The following is a 23,738-nucleotide window of genomic DNA, read 5'->3' as shown; positions in this document are numbered from 1 at the left end:
TCGATTTTTATCACTTTCTTATGAAATATCTAACGTTTTAAATTAAAAATTACGTGTGTGGAATTTACCAATACCACACTAAAATTAAATACGAGATTCATCGATGTATCCACCGCGGGGTGTCGGGATACTTTCGAGCGGTAGTGTACGAGAAATTTTCTGGTATACTAACCCTTCTAATTTGTAACATTTTTCAAATTTGCCGAGTCGTTTCGTGTAATTTCAGCTAGCCCAGATCTAATCCAGATTTGAGTTCTTTTTAGGAGATATAATGTTTGCTAGGTGATGTGTAAAGAAATTTTTTAATAAACGAATTCTTCTAACTTCTACGAAGAACCTCATGCTAATTGGTTTGTTAAACAATATGGTGATCAAAACGCATGTAAGGCTTGAAAATTGAGAATATCACAGCTTTTCAAAGTTTTTGAAGTAACCATTTGCAGAATGCATCTGTTTCGAGCTTTCTGTTGCACTGTGTCAACTAGGGGTTGTCACCAGCTACCCCAAAGAGTGTTATCCTTCCAATTCATCTCTCGAACGACACACAAACCCTTCTAATCCTATCTTCACTTTTTAAACACTCAAATTAAATTCCACTTCCTGGTCCTTCGATCCAATTTATTTGTGGACACAGGACCTTTTTATTCAGGGGTTGTTTACCCTCGTGGCCGAGATAACACGAGTCTTCAGAACCTTTACTGTGAGCAACCAATTTTTACAGATTGCATTCCACTCGTGTGATTGAAAATTTAGCCATCCAAATTCGAGTAATGGTCGTTTGTTCATTTTTAAAGAAAATTTAAAATTTTTTAAGAAAACTATATATTAGGACATTTTTTAAGAAACTTAAAAATTTTTAGGAAGATCCATAGTCTAGAACAGATGAAAATGACGCGTCTCAGATTTTTTATTTCATCGGAACTGAAACTGTGAAGATATTTGCGTACATAATTTGACAAATTGTCAAGTCGCATCGGACAGCGTCCAAATGGTCTCTTGCAATCTTTAAGAGGGCTTGGAAATGAGTCACTTGAACTTCTACAGAAACAACCCCCAACATTTTCTGCAAATTTCCAAATACATCCCCTATTTACAGTGCCAATTCCAGGACAATTCCTTGTCTTACCAGGCCCAGCATCACGTGGGGTGTAAGCTCGCAGAACCTGGAGGGATGAAAAGACAAATGTTTGGTAATCTGAAGGGTGATAGTAAAAGTATCCCCATTATAATAGTACGAAGAATTAAATAGCGCGTTTCATTCTGAAATCTTGAAAGTAAATTGTGTGTCACGGGGTTACCGCAGCGTGACACTGCAAAAGAAACGTGTTTGGACTAACCTAACATTTTCAGCAATTTCTCGAAAACGCATCCCCAGTTTGCAAAGGCAATTTCAGCCTCCTTGTCTTAGCGAATCAGGCTAGCACAGCGGGTGTAGGTAGCTAGGAGGGATGAAAGGACAAGGGACGGGTAATCTGAAGGGCGAGGGGGTTCGCAGCCGAGAAATTCGCGACGTCGTCTGGAGGAAGGAGACCGAGGGGGAGGGTCAAGCTGAATCGCGTGAATATTAACTCGACAGTTGGTCGCCACATAAACGCCAACCGTTGATATATCCCATCCTCACCCTCCCGTGGCCAGCACCGCAATAATACTCGAATGGTGGGTGCCTCCTCCTCCTCCCACCCTCTGCTCTTCCCTTTTCAGTTTCTACCCTCCATTCAGAGAGAGTATCCTCGATGACGCCCCACTCTCTGCCCGGCAATGAACACACGCAGACACATACACAGAGATAGAGAGAGAGAGAGAGAGAGAGAGAGAGAGAGAGAGAGGAGAGAGAGAGAGAGAGGAACGTTTCTATGCACTTACAGCTCGGTCAAATGAAAATTTTACTCGCGCCGAAGGCCCGCCCTTTATGACTTCGGGCTAGGCTCTCTTTGCATTGCCGAAAATTGCGCTGCGGCTGTCGTATTTAGCTTAAATAACCCACGCGACCCAGCGTCGCGTGCAAAACGCCACGTGGGAGACTGATGACTTATCAAATCGTTCAGCGTGCCTGTGCAAGAACGCACTTGCATTCCGACATGCATGCAACGACTCGCATTTGTTTGCTTCCCTGCGATCCCCTTTCCTTTGGCTACTCGTTTTTCATACTGCGGATCTTTAGGCGAAATCAAAATTTTCTGCCCTCTTTTTTCAACTAATAACGGTTAAATAGACATCGATTTTCTCTTTCTTGACGCTAAACGTACCAAACATTAGAAGTGAACGGTTCATATTGTTTCTAAAAATGGCAAGATTGAATTTATTCCGACTTTACGCCATTTTTTAATGAAGTATATATATATATATATATATATATATATATATATATATATATATATTATACATTATTATATATATACACTTCTACAAGTTCCCATGAAGGTGTCTCTGTAATTTCAGTTATTGTAAAATAAGAAACCGGTCTTTTGACTGTGGTGGGTTCAGTGTTAACGAGCTTAACCTTCAATTAAAAATCGGAGACATTTTGCTGATATTTCCATTGTACACTTAAGCTTTTAGCAACTTCTTAGAGACAAGCATAGTAAGGTAAAAATTGTTTCAAATAATAGTATGGCAATTTTTAGTTGGGTCTCGGAGTGGGCATTCGAGTGCTAAGGATTAACAGGTTGGAAAGAGTGTGACGGTATTTTTAAGTACGTGGTTTTTGCTTTTTCCTATTCCATCTACTCATTGCTATCATAAATGCATAAAATCCGCAGTCTTGTCGCAACAGTATAAAATCATTATCACAACAATCACTCGTGGAAGCATTAATTACCGGCTCTAATTATCGACTCAACAGCGTCAACAATTTCCGGCAACGTCAGAGATAAAGAGAGAGAGAGAGAGAGAGAGAGAGAGAGAGAGAGAGAGAGAGAGAGCCACGATGACAAATTCCATCGGCGACTGTTGCATCGTGAAAAATTTCTCGCGATTAATTCAATCCGATATTTATCGGCGGGCAAAAATTTATACGGTCACCGGGGACCAAAAGAAATATTTGCATTATACCAAATATCTCGACGCATTGAATTTCCATATTTATATTACATAATTAATTGCAGCACCGTTAACGCTTTAAGCTCTGGCTGCGTCGTCGCGCTGCGCTGTGCCGATGTGCCCGGCATCGCCGGCCGCATTATGACATTCATGTTTTCGCATTACGCAGAAACTTTTAGCGGTATCGATCCGAACTTTTCGCTTACTTTTAACTTTTCACTTAACTATTACAACGCGGGACATTTAAATGGCTTCGGAGTTAATGCGTTAGAACAAAAAAAAAAGAAAAAAGAAAAAAGAAAAAGAAAACACGGAGGAAAGTGCGATGCGAGCGGAAGAAGAGTAAGTTATAATACACTTTCGACCTTAATTACGCGGCTCCGACGTACAAAGCGGACCACCGAACTCGCCTAATTATTTCTAATATACTTATAAATACAGGAAATTCGTCGCGTCTGTGCGTCCGGAAAATTGACGCTTGCTAGCCGCATTATCTCACAGCTGTTTACAATGTTGCGATGTGATCGAGCGTGTAACGAAACAATATCTGCACAGCGAACTGGCTTTGCAATTTTAATAAAGAATCAGACAAAAGAGTTGATGTATATATGTGATGTAAACAAGGGTGTGCTTCAATGAAACAATATCTGCACATCTAGCCCCTTCATTTTAATAAAGACTCAGACAAAACAGTAAATGCACATATGCGATGTAAACAAGTGTGTGCTTCAATGACACAATATCTGCACATCGAACTAGCCCTTTCATTTTAATAAAGAATTGTACAAAACAATTGATGCTCATGTGCGATGTAAACACGTGTTTGTTTTAATGAAAAATATTTACACATCGAAATCGATCTAGCTCTTCAATGTACCGGCAATCGCAGAGCGATGTTCTGGAATTTTTCGTATACTGCTACCGTTTCAAATTGAATTCATTCATTTTTGTCACGTCACAAATAGTACAATGATGTGGCACGTTACTTCAAAAATTGTCTGCCTTCGATTCCAAACTAAAAATTAGTTGGGAATAAAAAATTTCACTCTGTCTTAAATTTGAATTAAATTAAAATTTTTAAATTTAAATTTTGAATTAAACGTAAATTTTCTGAATTAAATTTCAATCTTGTTTTTGTTGCATTGCGTATGGCTGCTTCTCGCAGCGTTTCTTTTATACGTAAAAGTCTTAGCGCATCACCAGACCTCGTTTAGCAGTAATAAAAATGCGACTCCGTCTGCAGACGCATAAACACCTTCAAAACCGGAAAAGAATCACGAAAATACGTAAAATAATTCAATGAATCAAGAACGAATATAACAGAACAATAATAATGGAAATGATCTCCTGTCACCCCAATTTCGCAAACAAAAATCGCGATAGATCTCACCTCGCAATAGGCGTGTTGGAGTGATGATCGCGCACTATAGCGCATAATATTGATATTCCGGTGTATCCATTTACCTATTCCAGCTCGTGTACGGCTCGCATTCTGTAGCATCTGTTTGCGGATCCGCAACGGTACGTGCTAGAGCGAAACCGTGTTATGTTACAGAAGCAAGTTGCTCTACACGCGTATGCGTGTGTATACCCTTCTAAACGCGTATCTCTAACGGCCATCAATTTCTATTATTTATAATATTACACCGTCCGAAAACTGTAAGGCACAGTCTCGGCTATAGCGTTTCGCTCTCGTGTAATCGTTAAAAGCTTTTTCGCGCCTGTCCCGGTTAGGTGTGTCCTCTTGTAAATATTGTAAAAACAACGGCAAAAGCGGTCGGCTAAGTGCGAGACACTCGAACGGGTTGCATACCGGTCTCTGAATGCACGAAACACGATACACTCTTTCGTGGGCCTGTTTAGCCGAGAATATGCACGCATGCGGGCGGTAACTATGACTGCAGTTCACTGCCTTGGATTCCCGGTAATTTTTGCTTGACGTTCCCGTGCGAGGAGATGGCGAATTTTGCAAATTAATGCAGCGTTCTTGCTTTTTCGGCAAAAGTGGGGAACGGTGTTCTGCTGAATCTGGTACGTTATCCTTCGGTCGAGTGCGATTTTATTAGATGCATTGTGTACGAAGAAATGCTTCTTTAACACTAAACGTGTCATTGTTTGTTAAACGAGTGGCTTTTAAATTTTTATTTCGCCACTATTGAAATTAAATTAATTGCGAATATAATTGTTGTCACCTTTATGAAGCAACACGTACCGCTAGGTTTTAATGCTCGGCTCCTTTTAGTGCTGACTAAATCCTTATTTTTATTTTTATTTTTAAGTATAATATGTATCGATTGTTTTGTTTAATTCTTTGTTGAAATGAAAATGATTCAGTGCACGCGGACGTCCTCGTTCAGCTCTAGCCGTTCGATACAGGAAATTTTTATGTAACCTATCAAACTATGGTTTCCAGAATATTAGAATGATTTTAAGTGGATGTTTCTCGTCCATCTTCGGTTTGAAATCGCCGCAGACAATTTTTATCGACCCACCAGATTATTGTGATACTTGATGTCGAATAAAGGAGATCCATCTGTAACTAAAATGTTCATGGGCCCGCGTTCAACGATGATTTGATGATTCATTAACCTGTTCGGTTTGAGCGTCGATTACAGTCGGCGGGGCCATCAAATGCATACGTCGCTCGTCGAATGCCGTATGGAGTAGGTGCAGCGTGCCGAATGGCTCGAATAAATGAAACATAAAAGTCGACATTTAAATGATCCGTCCGTCTGTCCATTTAAATCATCGACACTGTTCTATCCCAACCATTTTTTACATCAAACGTGAAATGAAAGTTTTTTTAAATGGTCACCATAAAAGAAATTGTTAGAATCGTTCCCTGAATTGCTGTGGCTATTAAACAATTCATTAAAAGATGCTTAATCATTTATTATCGATATTAATAAGACCTATTACCAGACCAAGGATAATTTTTCGAGTATCATTGTCACCACTGTGTTAGCTGTATCTGAGCCTCATGTATTAAAATCCAGAAGGTACAAATAAATGTATTTATTTATTTACGCAGTATCAATATCAGTTCCTAAAAGTATCTAAGACTTGGATATATGCCTAATTTTCTGAGAAGAATAATTGTAACGTTCCAAAAAAACATTCTCGTCCACAACGTGTGAGGGACTGTTAACGGACACTTAACCCGGACATCTCAGTTTCTCCCTGTGAAACGTATAGCTTGTGTTTGCAGATTTGAAAGAAACTTTCTGGCGGCTTCCGGGAAACAGAATCGCAGACCTCCGTAAACAATCGGCTAAACAATCCTGTTTACTTTCTATCACGGGGCGTCGGGTAATTGGCTGAATAATCGGTCCGAAGTGAATCGCGTCGTGCAAAAGGCCACGGTGCGTCAAGCGCGGCCATTTATCCGGAACAGGAGTATAATTAAATGCAGAACAGTGTCGCGCGATCTTTTGAATATCCGTCATTAACCGTGCCCGCAGCGAATTAAACATCGAAACACCAATTTCCACGGCAAGCCATGCACACGCACACTTGCACGTATGCACGATACACGTTTCTGGGTTTGTCGAAACGAACGGAGGTGGTATTATATGAGCATGTGTCCGAGAATCAACGAGTGCTTCTCACTGAGGGCCCAATGAAGCTTGTTTCTGTTTGGATCACTCGCAGGAGGGCTAGACGTGGCTCGCCTACCAAAAGCGTCTTTGATTCGCCATAAATCCCGCAACCACATACCGAATGGCAACGTGGAAATTATACACCTCTATGCATGATTACCAGTTTCATTTCAATACTTTAATAAACAGGCTGAATACGGTCGGACACAGTCGACACTGATTTGCTACACGTGAAATCGCACAGAAATGTCCTGCGGCATGCGGCCAGCAATTGGACCTTTAATCAATCCCGGGAATTTGCTTAGCTTCCCACAATTTTTATGCACTTAATTATGGAACTGATGAGATACAGTGGCTCACGAAAGTATTCGAACGTTTACGTTTACAAACTTTAATGAATAAAATAAGATGTAGTAAACTAATCTGTATAGAACAATTTGGTATCTGTAGTAAGGGGGAAATCTCAAGATTATGTCAGTAAAATTTGAGAAGGATTCAACAGTGTAGGCAGAAGTTATGATATATTTATAAGAAACACGCGTAATAAGTGACTCACAAAAGTATTCGAACGCTGTAACGCTGTTGATATGTTTTCATCTTTCTTAGAAAGGAATGTACACATTACTACTAAATGAAAACATTGATACGTTCAGTTGATGTTAAGGTATCGTTTCCGTAACAGCAACGTAGAAGTGTGCACAGTAGTAGTTAAAATGGAGACTAAAAAGTCAGAAACACAAAAGTGTGAAAGAGAAATGATACTTCGATTGCATAAGGATGGAAAATCATATAACGAGATTGCAGAAATTATAAACAGAAGTAAGTCTACAATACATTATATTATTAAAAAATCAAAAAATGAAGGAACAATTGCGAACAACGCTCGATCAGGTCGACGAAAGAAATTAACTGAAAGAGAACAGAAAATTATCATTCGCGATATAAAAAAGATCCTACTATATCCGCTCCTAAACTCACAAATATGGTAGCTGATATGTTTCATAAAGAAGTTCATCCCGAATTATGTCGACGAATCTTCCGAAATAATGATTTTCATGGCAGAGTACCACGAAAGAAGCCGTATATTAATGCGGTAAATCGAAAAGAAAAGACTGGCTTTTGCAAAAGCATATCTCAATAAAGATAATTTTTTCTGGGATAAAGTCATCTTTTTCGGATGAGTCTAAATTTAACATCTTTGCCTCAGATGGTCGAAATTATGTTTGGAGAAAACCAAATACGGAATTGGAAATTAAAAATTTACACTAAACAGTGAAACACGGAGGTGGATCGGATATGGTGTGGGAGTGCATGGCAGCAAGTGGCACCGGAAATTTGGTATTCATTGATGGAATACTCGATAAATATAAGTATTTAAATATTTTAAGGAACAACCTTAAAGAAAGTACCCGTAAATTAGGATTATTGAAAGACTTCAACAAGATAACAATCCCAAGCATACTGCAGGAATTGTGAAAGAATGGATCATATATAACACACCACATATGTTAACTACTCCATCGCAAACTCCAGACATAAATCCAATTGAAAATTTATGAGCTGAAATCGGAAAAAGATTAAATAAATATCAAATAACTTCAAAGGAGGTATTGAAACAAAAAATCATAGAAGTATGGAATTCCATTGAGTGTACTTTTACAAAATCATTGGTTTATAGTATGGAACGTCGATCGAGACACATCGTTATACTGCTAAAGGTGGTCCAACAAAATATTAACATTAAATAATGTAATAATATATGTAGCGTTCGAATACTTTCGTGAGTCACCTATTATGCGTGTTTCTAATAAATGTATCATAACTTCTGCCTGCGTTGTTGAATCCTTTTCAAATTTTACTGACATAATCCTGAGGTTATACAGATTAGTTTAGTACATCTTATTTTATTCATTAAAATTTGTTACCGTAAGCGTTCGAATACTTTCGTGAGCCACTGTAGGTAATGAAATTAATACTGGGCGAAAATATTGATTTCGTGATTTTTCCTAAAACGTTTCCTGGGACCTCCGTCTATCAATGGGATCTTGAACGAACAACAGAATTGACTCATCCCCCTTGTATCAAAGGGGAGGGGGGGGGGGGCTCTAGTCTCTGGAAAACTCAGCTACTTAATAACAGCCCACTTTCGGTTCACTTTTACTGCAGCGAATTCGCGCGAGCGGCACCTGTGAAAGGCGTCGCGAACATTTTCCCGGGGACAGGCATTTGACGCACGCGTCTGTGCTCGTGTGGGTGGCCCACGAAGACAGTGGATCGGAGAAGAAGAAGAAGAAGAAGAAGAAGGTGGAAAACACGTAAGTAATAGCACCGACAGCAAACCTGGCGAAATGAACGGATACACGAACCCGTGTACTGACTCCTATTTCCTCTCGCGTCTTCAGAAGTCAGCCCGCCGACGTTCCTGCGAGCAACGAAGGGAACCGAGGGATGCCGAGGGTTGTCGGGAAGACGAAAAGGCAGGGAAGAACGTAACAGAGACTCAAGAAGAACGTGGGAAAGGAAAGACGAGCCCTCCTGCGCGGAAAGAACCAAAGTTCCCTTTTTTTCCCCAGCCCGCACCGTTCCTCGAGCTTATTTGTCCCGGTGTTGAGCCATGGTTGTTCAATATAACGAGTGAGCAAATGACATTGATCAGTAATAAATTGCCAGTCGATAGACTTTTCTTTGCTAGCTTGAGCTTGTGTTCATACGACTATACAGGGTGTTAAAAAACCATTCAATATTTATGTGGTATATAGGATACACTGTACCGAGTAAAACAGCTTTAATAAACATAGGTCGAAAGGTCAACCGTTTCTGAGATATAAACATTTTTGCTTGCTAGTATCATGATCGACTTACTTGCTTCCATCGCATGCGATGTTTACTTTAGTGTTTACAAACCGCGTTCTGAATGTTCTTATTCAAGTGCCGACAGTAGATTTCATCCGGAATCAGTCAGTTATTTATCGAAGGAAGGAAGACACGTGGAAAATCTTCTGCAAATATCAAAAGGCCAGTAGTAAATGAATCATGAAGTTAGCAAGCAAAAATGTTTATATCTCAGAAACGGTTGTCCTTTCGACTGAAGCTTTTTTACTCAGTACAATGTATCCTATATACCATATAAATATTGAATGGTTTTTTTTACACCCTGTATAGCGATGAGGCAATGTTAATTTAATGGGAAAACTTTGACTGTCTCTGTTGATTTGTTTCACATTATTTTTTAATCAAACTTTCACCGGCATACTCGCGGCAATAATCGTGAAAGTAATCGTGCAACGTGTAAGTAAACTCGATACTGTCATTTTCATAATCCAACGCACTTCTATAGCGAGTTTCCGTGCTCGGTTTAGTGTTAAAACGTTCAAATACAAGCACGATTCACAATTAACAACCGAAGATTTGTATAAAATTCGTGAATAGTTTATAGTCAATATAGTTTATTAAAAATCACAAGATTACATTATATTATATCGTATAGGATTATATTGAATTTGAAGAGGAGAATCTTTGCCAGAGGCGATAATGAATAATAATAAATAAATAAATAATAAATGACGATTCGCATAGGACCTACTCGGTGTAACACTAAACGCCAATCCAGCAATCTCAAAAATTCCAAACAATCCAAGTAATTTACTTAATGAAATAAATATGGAAAAGTTAAGATTTTACAAGATGCATACTAGTGCAACAATTAATTTGTAAATCTGCACAAACAATTCTGTCCGTGTATGGGTGGCAGGTAGTGTTCCTGATTTCTCAACATTTTTCATTTCTTGAGAAATGAGAAATAAGACTATATTTCTCGAAATTTCTCGAGAATTTTTAATAAAATAAAAAAATATTAGGAAACTTATAATATTTGGAATATCGTTAATAATATTTATCGAAAGGGCAAAAAACTTCAACTCAGTGTTTATTCCTGTTCAATATGTACATAACTTTAAAAACAAGGAAAAAATAGACGCTAAATATAAACGATAAATTTATTTATTTAAAACCAATCTTTTATAAAGTGAAACATTACGCTTTTGTTTTGAAATGACTTCTTAAGAAGGATAATGCGTCTAATGTAGAATCAGACAATCTACTCTACTTTTTCTTTTTTTGTAACAAAATCTGTACCCGTAGAAAAATTTCTTTCATTTTGTGTGGATGTTGGCTTTATCGTATACAGAACATCCAAAAGTTGCTGAAGATTGGGTGTTCTTTTGGGTGTGCATTACCTCACATCGACATGCATTCGCAACAATTATTATAAATTTTCACATTGCAAACATGCATACGTAGGCATCGATATGCTGCCTGTAGATATGCTTATACGTACGAAATTGATTAGTAATATGCAATTTGAGTTAACTGAAAATTCATTTCCGAAAATATGTTATAAAATAAATGAGATTCATAAGAATTTTCCTAGATTTAAATTTCTCGAGAAATTCTCGAGAAAGATTTCTCGAGAAGGAACACTAGTGACAGGGCAGTCAACGTGTTAATCAACTGAGTTCGCCTTTTAGCGCACGCGAGAAAAAAAAATCCGCTTTATCAAAGCCTAATGCGTTCACTGTGCCAATTTTCCCGCGCTTTGCTTCGAAAAGACGCTGCAGAGGAACTTCCTGCACTTCTCACGCACTCGTTAACGCGAAGCCCGGCCCGAATCGAGCGCAGGCCAAGCTCGCGGATATTTTCTTCGTTATTATTGTTTATAATGATTGCGCGGCGAAAGTGGCGCATTCTTTTCCCAGCTGTGGGGGGAGAGGGGGATTGTTCGCCGACTAATTCCCGCCGCAGCACCGAATTGGTGGCGTTCCCGCGCCACGAGCCGAGAAATATCCTACGGTTGGTGGCGTTCTGAATCTGTCGCCGTATAAAATGCGTCTGGAAAGCTTCGAAGCCTGTTTGGGAGGTCTTAAACGTCGGGGCTTAACCGACACTCGTGCCCGCATAGCGAGAAAGCTTCGCTAAGAGACTACCAAGGCATATTCTCGGCCGAAAAGATGACACACGTGTGCTGTCTCTCGCTTCTCAATGACCAATCCACGATTTTGCGACCGTGACGAGTTTCGCGGCGAGGTTTCCGCTTGGAGCATGTCGAAAATGTGAAAAGTGTTTTAATCAAAAAATACTATTACGATCTACAGATTTATTAAACAGGGTGTTCATTTGAAAACTTTCCTGCCGAATATCTGGAAAAGTATGAAAGATATTAAAAAAGTGTAAAACATATGTCCAAGGATTTCGAGGTGGAAAGGGTACGCGAAACTAGTGCACGGATAAAAAGAAGTATCCTACGAAAATTGCTGGTCTTTTACGTACAATAAGGTACCATAATAAAAAATATAGGTTCCCATTTGAAAAAACAAAGTTGACCTTCAAATGACCTTGAAAATGCCACCCAAATAAAAAACTGATACTGCCTTGGAAGTGAACACCCTGTATATCATTTGAAGGTACAAACCTAATCTTCTAAGTCCTATTACTTTAATCCATTTTATTCAGAGAAAAGTTACTGTTATTAGTCGGATATTTCATACGCGGCAAGCTAATACGACTTTATCGAAGTTTCTATTTTACTGTGTTTCTCGAGTTCACGATTGACGTAACTCATAAAAATCTGAAACAGGGCAACCAGGTCCACGAGTCTATTCTACATGTAGAAGGTTCGGAAGAGCTGCTACCCCTTTTCTTTTTTACTTTCTCCCCGTCTCCATTATCTTCGCATTCGTATCAAACGTTAAACTGTAGCCGAGATCGCGTTCGGATATTATAGAATGCCTTGTGAATACAGAACGCGGTCGAAAGCACGATATAAGCAGACAGGAGAGCGATTTCACGTGAATAAATCAAAACAGCAGTTTTCAATTTGCATCCCGGATCTACAGTTTAAGAGTCCGGATTCTTTACAGAAAACCGCAGAACTATTTTCTCTTTCCGGATATGAAAAATCAACTCTTTTCTATTTAGGAATGTTCCATTGATGTGAAATTTCTTTAAACCGTGCGAGCATAAATGAGACACAATTTTTTTATTCAAACTTCACATCTAGCACAAATAAACATACAGCTTTTCTAAGCTGGTACGAGCAGACTTCGATTACAGGAGCGAGCAACGTAACTGCTATCGGGTGACATGGGAATCGTGAGATGATCAGAAATTGATCTCGACAGCCATTACTAGGAGGCACGACCGACCGAGAATACCTGCATCCCCGAACTATAGTAACGAGGAAATTCCTATTTAAAAATTGCTCATGCTTCCCAGCGGTTCCCATCGAATTCCTCCGGGGGGAGGGAGGAAAGCTCCTTAGCTCGCCGGGTTCCTCGGGTTCCTTAGCATTCAGCTAATCTTCTCTCACCGGATTTACCCCCGGAGTCGCTGGTTTTTGCTGGGACGAGCAACCCCGCCTAAATAAACACCCCTCCGGAATCTTTCTCGCGACAAGAAACGTATCCGTTTCCGTGTCGGTCCATGCGATCGGCGGCTCGATTTTTACCCTAGATCTCCACCACCGTTCCAACCCTCGTATAATTACCGCCAGAGAACCGTAACCAGCTATTTGATTTATACTGACAGCGTATTGAATTCAGCAAAACAAAAATGAATTTGAGCTGTTCTCCACCTGTTTTCATCGAACGTGTCGTAATTATTTATTTCAAGAGACAAATTCAATTGAAGACCATGAAGAAAACGTGAAGATTAAATTTTTCTGCCCCATAGTAGGTTCGTAATTTGCGAATGATTCATTGGTTTGTGCACGATGATGCTAGCTCGTCGTTAGCAAGGATGACGCAAGGAAGGAAATGGATGTCAGGGAATATTTGGAAGGAAGTCAAGAATGTGATTGTAATTCGTGCTGGTTCCGAGGAACGTGAGACCTGGACATTCGTCCGCGCACGGTGAATCTTGCGAGGAAATTAGCTAAGGGTCAAAGGCCAGCAACCGAGCCGCGGCGCTGTCCGCAAAACCCGTGACAAAGTGTTACTAACTGGTAATTCGATTCGACTGCAATTCGAGTAGCTCCCCAATGGATAATGCCAGCGTTCCTCCGTCGGCGTTACCATACGTACCTCCATTAGGCCAGTTTACATGGTACACTTGCTGCGCCGCCAGCTAAATACCACATTCGAACTACCCCTGCGAATCAGGCATTTGGTTAATACGACTTAAGTAGCTATCTCGATCGATTTTAGCGCTGTCTGCGCGAAGGCACACGCGATTCTGAAATGAAACGAGCGGCTCAACGACATCGAAAACGGGGTTGATCGTTGTCATAGCTGAACCAACAATCACGCCCAACATTCTCAAAGATGTTAGATCAAACGATCAAGCCGGATTTTTCTGTTTAATTTAACCAGTTCTACAGCTTCGTGTAACTTTGACGTCGCATACAGTAGTCTCTATTATAACTCTTCAAGTTTGATAAACAAACATCGATTCGAATGACGAACGTGGCAGTAAAAATTGCGTTTGCACTACTGCATTTGACAATTAATTGCAAGGAAACGATCGAACCTAGTCAACTGAAACTTTGCTGGTATATGTATAGATGTTTGCAGTAAAAGCGCAAATTTTTACAAGGCATTCTACTAAAAACTGCGGGAATTATTAATAAATTACATGTCGCTGAAAATCTGACCGATTCCGTCCATCCCAATTATACGAAAAAAGCGAGTAATACCCCAATAAAAAGAGCGAACCTCCCTTTAGTCAGCATATAAACGGAAAACAGAAGAACCATAATCACCAGATGTCGGATTTTATGCAAAAATTACCGGTCGAAACAGAAAACAGTGAAAACATATAATATTATATTAGGAATTTATTAAAATGGTTAAGAGTCGAAATCAATTTTGATTCACCTCCTGTTTGTTGAGTAGCAGCCTACTGATTACTAGACTGCGGATTTAAATTTAATTTAATTTAATAAAATCATTTAAAAAAATAAAGAGCGTCAATATTATATTGTCTTCGACTTATTGTTAATAAGATTACTAAAGAAGAAAAGGGTGGTCTGTATGGGAACTGTTTCTTGCAATTGATGCGAACAATTTCTATTTTGCACAAGGATCCGCGGTCTACCGATTACCAACGAAAAAATCGACGATCCGCGTCGTAGACCTGGCAACACTCGTTTCCCGAAGTAGAAACATCGGGCGCAAGTCAGACACGCGAGGAATCACAGCCGAAAAGCCGTGCGCGTCCGACAGAGTTTCCAAATTCAATTTTCCCATAAACGAACCTTCTCTCGAAAAGCACTGCGCGCACCCATTCTACAATTTTCGTGTCCCGTTTTTGCACGGGGAATTCATTTTCCGCGGAGCGCCGTGTTCCCGGGTTCATCCTATACATGTCAAACACCCCCTTCCCCCACCGGAGGGAGATGGAAATTGGCCTAAATGAATTTACGAACGTCTGGGTTGGGGGTCTCGGGGTGTATAGCACTTAACTAAGAGGAATTTTTGCGCCTTATCCAGCTGCAGGTGTGACACGAACGACGAAACTTCTTCGGCATATTCATTCGTCGGCCTCGAGTGATCTGGGAAAGTGCAACTGCAGTTTCCACTCTGCTCTCTCCTCATCCCCCTATCCTTTCGCGGCCCCACCTCTCTCTCTCTCTCTTTCTCTCTCTCTCTCTCCCTATTCTCTATCTGCATTTCCTTTCGCAGTTCCTTTTACGGCGAGCGGTTCTCGCTTTCTCGTACTCGTTAACGCGCCGAAAAGCAGGCAAATGCCCGGGGATCGACTATCGACGAGTCCGAGGACCGGGGAGCAACAACTTCCCGGAGTTCGGAGCCGAATCCGATAAGTAGACGGCCCTGGGTACAGGGCGGGCACATGGAACAAGTACGGGGCTTTCTCTCTCTCTCTCTATCTCTCCCTCCCTCTATCTGTCTCTCCCTCTATCGTTATTGCGCGGGAAAGGTAAAGGGCGCACCGGATCCGCGCTATTTAATCCACCGCGAATTCGAGCCAACGTCGCTTTTGTCTTCGCGCACCGTAATCGCAGAGAATCCACCGGTGAAACCGGACCCGAGCCGGTTCGAGAGAGCGCGCGCGCGCGCTACGCGCATCTGTAGCCCATTCTACTGCGCAACGTTGCGATTCGTTCATGATTAACGGGCAGCGTCCAAATTAATAATGGAAAGTTCGGTAATTAGACGGCGCCGGCAGGCAAGCTTCAAGACCACTTCGATTCCCGATCCGCTAAAGCTCGATGAATATTCTTGCCGAGATGATACGCAATTGTCCCGGGACCGTGTATCGGCAAAGACTGCGGATCTGACGCGTTTACTATAAAAATGAATAGATGAAAAATGTAGGATCATTTTAAAAATCTAACAATATTGTTATATCATTTTGGACTCATCGAAAATATTTCAAGAAGAAACGCATTGTCATTCAGCTTCCGTTCCTTGCAATCAAGTTAGATCATTTTCATTTCGCATGAAGATCCGCTGTCTAGTTATTACTTGAACTTATTCCAAACCGCAAAATCATTGTACAGTGATTTCTCTGTATATGTCGCCAAGGCTTGGATGAAAAACGTCGCAAAATTATCCCCACTACCGCGGGGTGTACCCAGTGAGGGACCACGAAGCACGAGAGCCCTCGGACGGCATAACACGGCTTGGGTATGTTTCCTGGACGATACATGACACTGGCAAGATTCGTGTTGTTGACATACAGTGTATCCCACGTACTCTGACTACTTGAATATCTTGGTTATTTCAAACAATACGAGAAAATGTTACTTACAGAAGTTGTTGGGTTTAAGAAACCACATAACATGGTATAAACGATGTTCTTGCAAGTGAAGAAGATATACAGGGCACCTTTGTTTTTTTAAACGGAATGTCCAATTTTTGATGCTCGATTTCGACAGATCGGCGCATTCTGAGTATAAAAGTACTAAAGTGTATTTATCCTAAAACTTACCGTTGCTGAGATATTTGACTGTTTGCATTCTATTACATTCATTATGGAACGTATTCAAGGATATGCTCACTGTAGGAATCTTCGGAAATAGCATAATCGCGACATCTGTTGTCATACGTTATTAAATGTTTATGTATTCCTGCGAGCACGCTAACGTGCGTACGTGTTTTTGTTTGTGTTCTTACTTCTTCTCTGATCGACCTCCGAACGATACAGTGTATTCTGGCAATATTATAGAATTTATTAAATATATATATATATATATATATATATATATATATATATATATATATACAACAACACACACAACAACACTCACTACGTCAAATGTAAACATTAGTAGGCTTTCGACATCTCTCAGTGTCAGTCGGTTTCTCAATTAGTGAACATAAGATAGTCAATATGACATTTTCATTCGAAGAACAATTAGAGACGTTTCTAATTTATGGAGAATGTAAGAGAAACGCAATTGTTCATGGAACACACTGTATATCGAAAATTCACTGTACATCTTAAATATGGAAAATCGAAACGAGCATTATTTATAATTTTGCACCTCCTGTTTAGGAATCGTCGGGACTCCATTCAGGAATTCATGTTCCTCCCAGTCCAATATTTCCTGGGTGGCCTGTCCCGCCAAGAAGCAGGATCTTTAAAGCCCAGTAAAGCATAGGAGAATCGAATTCGCGTGCTAACCGCGGCCACGAACAATTCCGCGCGTCATACGACGTAAACTTTTTTTTTCCGTCCCCCCGCATTGACCCCCTAATGGCTTATAGAAAGTTTTACGAGATCCTCGCGCGGAATTTCAAGCGTTCCGGACACGCTCGCTCGGAGAGAAGCCGGGCCGGAGCTTTTAACGCGCGGACCAGCCGTTTTAATCGATGATAAAGTCGTCGGCCGAGACTTTTCGACCGCCGTCGAGTGCTGGACACGTGAACGATCGACGGTCGAACGGTACAATTTATAACCGTCCCGTGGTAGGACCACCACGTTCCAACTTCGACGTGCAAGCAAAAATTCTTTAACGAAAGGAAAACTGTGTAGGTCGAGGATTTATCGTTGGAGTGTGATCGTTACAGTCACGCCGCACGAGACTGAGAACGTGATCATAGGGAACAGTGGGCGCGATTTATCCGAACGTCTTATTTACCGATATCGTGCTTCACTGCACTCAATTTTGCTTATATGTATTAGGCGAGTTCATTAATTCGTAGTGGTTGTATTTAATCAATTGTTGTCTTGATTCAATTTTTTCCCATTAGAATGAGAAAATAATAGGAAAAGATATCTACTTTTTCGTTATATATCTATACAGGGTCATCCGTTTTTAAACGGCCAAACGTCAACCAGCTATAGAGGACCCCGAATGAAGCAACTTTCACCCCTAACACTTTTTTTGATTCGGTCTTGATTTTTAGATAATTGCAAAAACCCGTCATTTTTTGCGTTCACTTAAGATTAAATATATTAGGACTGCAATTATGTATCTTGATGATTTTTCCTTTGTTTGGTTTAAAATAAATAGAGGCATCTTTTTTATTAAGTCAACTTTTTTGTATGACCTTTGGACCTTGGTTTTTTGGCATGGGGCACGCCGTGGAGACTGAATGAAATAACTTCGAATCAAAAACAGTGTTAGGGGTGAAAGTTGTTCCATTTGGGGTCCTCTATAGCTGGTTCACGTTTGGCCGTTTAAAAACGGATGACCCTGTATATCTAATTTTTGGTATTCTACTTTTATTTTTTATTTTTTATTAAAAATATCTGCTCGCGCTTCTCTTCAGATCTTTCTCTTCACTCAATTTTGCTTTATATACATTAGGTGAGTTGATTAATTCGTAGCATTCATGTTTAATGAATTGTACGATTCATTTCATATTTTTTTTTCACTTAAACTTCACATAAACCAAGACCCAAAGGCAGTAATCTTCTCAAAATATGTAGATGGCTTCTACTTTCAACTCCAGTAGACTCCTCCAAGTAGAAACAGCGACCGTTTGTCAGACACGTCAAGAATCCTCGTTCGACGTGTATTTACAAACGTTTGAAACGGTGACACAAATTTTTAAGAGAGCGTTTTGTAAAAATGTGTACTATCACCTCAAATGCGTACAAATGTACATGCAAAATTTCAGTTTAGCAGGTTCAATTGTTCTCGTGAAATTAATTGCCAAACACGACGATAAAGATATTAACCCTTAGCACTCGAATGGCGACTGTAAGGCGCCACTAGAAATTGCTGTATCATTATTCAAAATATTTTTTACATTATTAAATTTGTTTGTATCTAATAAATCTCTAAACACTGCACTATTGTACGAACAAATTGCACCATTTTTGTATGTATAACATGGAAAAGTATATATATATAGAAGGAAAAAATTCTAGATCGGAAGAAATGTTTCGTTTCGGTGTTAAAATAGCTTCGAGTGCAAAGGGCTAAAATTCTGAAGGAATTCTTCTATTGAAATTATTGAAGTTCTTCCGATCTCGTGTTGTCTTTTATAAGCTTCTGGCGTAGCAATGAAACTGTGAAAAACACGGCTAAAAAAAAAACAGCATAAAAAATTTGCAAAAGTAGTGAAACATCCAATTTCCATTTTGCGTAATCGCTTCAACTCCGAGCATCCCAAAATCGCCGAAGCGTGCTAGAACGAACTCCGTCAAACCAAACAGTCCGCCGTTGCAAAAATAAATCAAATTTATTCTACAACCCGTCCTATAGGACTCGCAGCCGAAGTTGGGTCGAACAGACCCAGGATCAAAGCTTGCGTCTTCGGAGGGTAGATCCCGGACCCGTCTAGAAATAATTTGTTATTTTACCCGGGGGCGTAGGGGTCTAGATTGTGCATCGGCCCATTCACGGATCAAACTCGGAACTGTTGCATTCTGGGAAACGGACGGCCGCGTAGCTGTCCACCTGGCTCGTTAACGAAACGGGACGCGCGTCGATGCGGGTCGGTGAGATTTTTCACAGGCTCGTACCATGTCTCTTCGCGCGGGAACTACTAATTAGCATCGGCGAGGCGGAGAGCGGGGCAGAGAGCGAGAGGCAGAGAGCGTTCCGGCCGAAAAGGGTGCGCGCGCCCACCGCGCGCTCGCCTAACTTCCACAGAGAAAATGCTCGCTTTATTAAATTTTCCGGCCGCGACCCTCGATCCGTAAGGGCCACTCGAAAGCAATTTTATCTTCATCTACGTTACCATACGACCCTGCCGTAAACTAATAGCCCGGACGCGATAATATTTCATTTTTGACGAGATATCGCGACGAGCCGCGTTTAAATTGATCGTTTCAACGTTCAACCCGGTTTCTGTCAGAGAAAGGAACGATTAACGTGATCGTTCGAGTCCGACGGGATCGAGGGAAATTAGAAGATTCCTTAAGCCCCCATGTTGGGAATGAATGCGGTTCCAGAGGATTTTCATTTTATTTGGAACGCGATGGTTACACTGCGAATCTTTATGCGAAATAAAAATTGCATACACCAATTGCAAGAAGTTGAAACCGTGTAGTTTCTTTCCTTCTTTGATAACTTCGAAAAGATAAAAATAACACATGCTAAATGATATTAAAATAAAATAATAATGCTAAGATTAATAAAAATTTTAATTCTTTCCGTCTTCGTACACCTTCAAATTGCACCTACCCATTTTTGCCCTAAATGCAGATAATCCACAGTCTAGTGATCGGAGGGTAATAGGGGCTGAGAGTATGCTAATTGATCCAATTAATGATTTTATTATTTTTGGAGACGTCTGCTGTCTAGTTTTCTCTTCGATTGCTGAACAATATGGAGTTTTGCATTCTGCTTGAAATCGAAGTGTCAAATAAATATGAGTCGATGAAGCTCCCGATCTCCTGTAGTTGATGATGATCTATGTTTGTGTACACGTGTCTCGTTTATTGATTAACTCTGCATCTTCAACGTGTACACTATTTTCAGCCACGTTTGCTATCTACTTTCATCCTTAATTGCTGTTGTGGTTGGACTTTGGCGTTCAGTTTAGAATTGAGCACCTGAATTATTACGAGTTGGCAAAGCTACGGTTATTGTTTCAATTACTGACAAACTGCATTTGTGTGTTCTGGTTTCTTTATTAGGCGGATCCAGAACAGATCCTCTATTTGTAGCCACATTTTCTGTCGATTTCGTTTCGAATTAAATATTTATGTTAACATAGGTCAGTAAGACTGCGATAATTGTGGTTAGTGGCAATCTATATTTGTAGGTAAATTTTTGGTTTATTTATTAGATGTGTCCTGGAACGAATCCAATATCTTTGGAGACAGTTCCTGTCGATCTCAATCTTAGACTATCGAATTAATGGTAATTTATATTTGCATTGACATGTTTGAATTATTTATAAGGACAATGAATCCATCATTTTTGTATTTTCTTTGGAAACAAATTATCAAATGAATGTAGCGTAAAATATATGCTTGACATGATTATCTCACATTGTTTCTCCGTTTTTCAATTTAATTCTTTGCTCGTTTGCTAAATTGGCGCAAAAATTACTATAGGAGGAAAATAATGAATTACTTTTGTAAATTTTTTATACAAAATAGAAGAACAAAATTTCCAACGGGTATACAGACTCTTCATTTCGTCCCTTCGTTGAAAAAATACATGCTGAGAGTAATGGAAATTATTTTGAAGAAATAAAACCGGCGAAAAAAGCCTGAAAATATTTTTATGCAAGCTTCTCTCTACTGCGAAACGGCAGTTTCGTATGCATGAACTTTAATATTTATCCTGAAAATGATATCAAACAGCCTGGGTCACGTTTTGCTTGGAACAGAAATGAAAAATAATAGCTTGAAATAAATCTTGTTAATCTTAAATACCGTAAAAAGCAATTTTATATTTCGATGACATTTCACATGTTCCTTGATCATTCTTCCGATATTATTTCACCAAATAATTTATGAGAGCATTTACACATAAATGTGAAATCAAATTTGTCTGCCTCTGCAAATCATGGAACGGAATAATAAGATCATATGGGGTTACTTCAATTACCCGGTATGATTAATGAGAAATATTAAAGTTTCGCCTTCATTTCCACAAAAATGTTTCTAAATTGATCAAATCAAACTGAAACGAAATAGACGTACATTTTCGAAGTCATGCTTTACGCATCTCCCAATTAAAACCAGAAATCACACGAATTGTGGAGGAAACAGCGAAAACGTCCTCGCAGATTCGCAAGGCGTTCTCGCCGCAAAGGAAAAATTGTGACAGGCAGGTTAGCAGATATTTGCAGCTGATTTTTGTCAGAATCCCTTCTATATAGTTTGAACTTAATGCAATAAAAATTTCAAGATGGGATCTTTTGAGACTTTCTAGTTCTGCTCTGTTAAAGTCAACTAACCGGCATAGAAAATTGGTACTTAAAAAATCTCTAAAAATGATTGTAAAGAACTTTATTAACGAACTTTATGAACATTCATGTAAATATTTACTTATGTTAATATAGAATATCGTGCATAGAAGCTTAAAAATTCATATTTATTGCTCTGGCATAATTTTCTTTAGAACAAATATAAACGATATTAAATGAATTATTATGGGTATATAATCTATTTCCAGACATGACTTTTTCCCACCTAAAATGGCCATTCGCGACACTGTGCGTTGGTGTCTCGAGTCGTCCCATCAGATTTCCGTTCGTCGCGCAAATATTTTCATCCTCGGACCGATCCTCGGGTAACGGACCGCAAGCTTCTCGGTGGCGACGGGATAACTTCCGGTTCCCGTAGAACCGAAGGATCTCCGAGCTGCCGAGGAATTTGCGAGAGTATTTCGCTACGTATTCGCCGCAGCAGCTTCGGCGACCCAGTGTCATAATTGAATCTGCGAGAAACATCGCGAGAGACCCGAGGCGAGCAAGATTAGGGGGTTGCGCGCGAGATGCCGCACCGATGCAACCCGCGCGAGTTGCACTTCCCCTCCGCCCCTGACCCGGTGTGTTGCATCTTGCATCTTGACCGCCGGCGTGCTTACACGCTCGTCGTTAAACACCCCCGCGCGCTTGCTATGGCCTCGGTTTCGAAACTGTCGCGAGATCTCGCCGTGAAATCCAAATACTACAGGCGAGGCACGTTCGCCCGTGTCAACGTTCAACTCACCTAACCGAATTTTATTTTCAGGCGATGCATACTGTTCTCGGATGAGATGGCTGCTCTCCGTACAGAAAATTATATTTTTATGCCGGCCGAGCGCAAATTGAATTCTAAAGAATTGCCGCGAGTCTTTTTAACAACTTGTTGTGCAACCTTGAATAGAGAGAAATCTCAGTCTTTCATGATCATTTCTAGGCGATGCACACTAGGCTGTGAGATGGCTGTTGGCTAAAAAAAAATTATATTTTTATGCTGGCCGCCTGCAAATTCAATTTGGAAAAGAATTGGTTGCGAGTTTTTTTCTTTAACTACTTTTAATGTTGAATAATGAAATAGACGATGCATACTGTCTTGTGAAACAGCAGCTGGACAATGAAAATTGTATTTTTATGTTGGTCGACTAGAAATTGAAATGAAAAATATTTATGCGAGTCTCTTTAACCCCTTGCCTTTTAATGTTGAATAGTGAACATTTCAATTGTTCGTGATTGTTTCTAGACGATGCGTACCAGTTGGCTAAAGAAAATTATATTTCATTCTTATCGACTAGAAATTCAATTCGAGAGAATTGATAAGACTTTCGTAATTTTTAATCGTTCGCAGCTCATTATAGTTGATATGAATCTAAGAAACGTATTCTTAACATTTTCATTACAGATCCAGATTAAAAAGTTGTACAGAAAATCTTATTCCTTATTTTTGTGAATTTTTTATAAATTGTAATTTTCCAAAATTTTCTTTACGCATCGTCTGTGTAGTGGATTTCATCCTTTCCTAGCTTTTTAGTGTCTCACGTCGTTTGATTCAATTTTTAATCAATTATTCTGTTTCAAAGAGTGCTTAACGTACTGGCATCAATGTTTAACCATTTTCATGCATTTTTGTAGAATTATAACAAAATCGTTCAAAATACTTCGCGGCTTGTCTCGTCGATTCGCGTTTCCAAAATTCAAATTTGAACTATTTTTCAACAATGGTGGAATCCTTCAAAAGTCCCTTCTAGTTCATTGATGCACGGTGCTT

General features: G+C 39.8%; 1 protein-coding gene across 1 annotated transcript in view; it reads right to left on the bottom strand.

Moving 5' to 3' along the window:
- LOC143352437 (lachesin) overlaps nt 1–23,738 on the bottom strand; it is a 90,529-nt gene that overhangs the window by 32,217 nt on the left and 34,574 nt on the right. The window lies entirely within an intron of this gene.

Source organism: Halictus rubicundus, chromosome 3 (assembly GCF_050948215.1).
Source record: "Halictus rubicundus isolate RS-2024b chromosome 3, iyHalRubi1_principal, whole genome shotgun sequence".
Taxonomy (NCBI): domain Eukaryota; kingdom Metazoa; phylum Arthropoda; class Insecta; order Hymenoptera; family Halictidae; genus Halictus; species Halictus rubicundus.
Note: the sequence above shows the minus strand (reverse complement) of the source record. Positions and strands in the feature narration are given on the sequence as shown.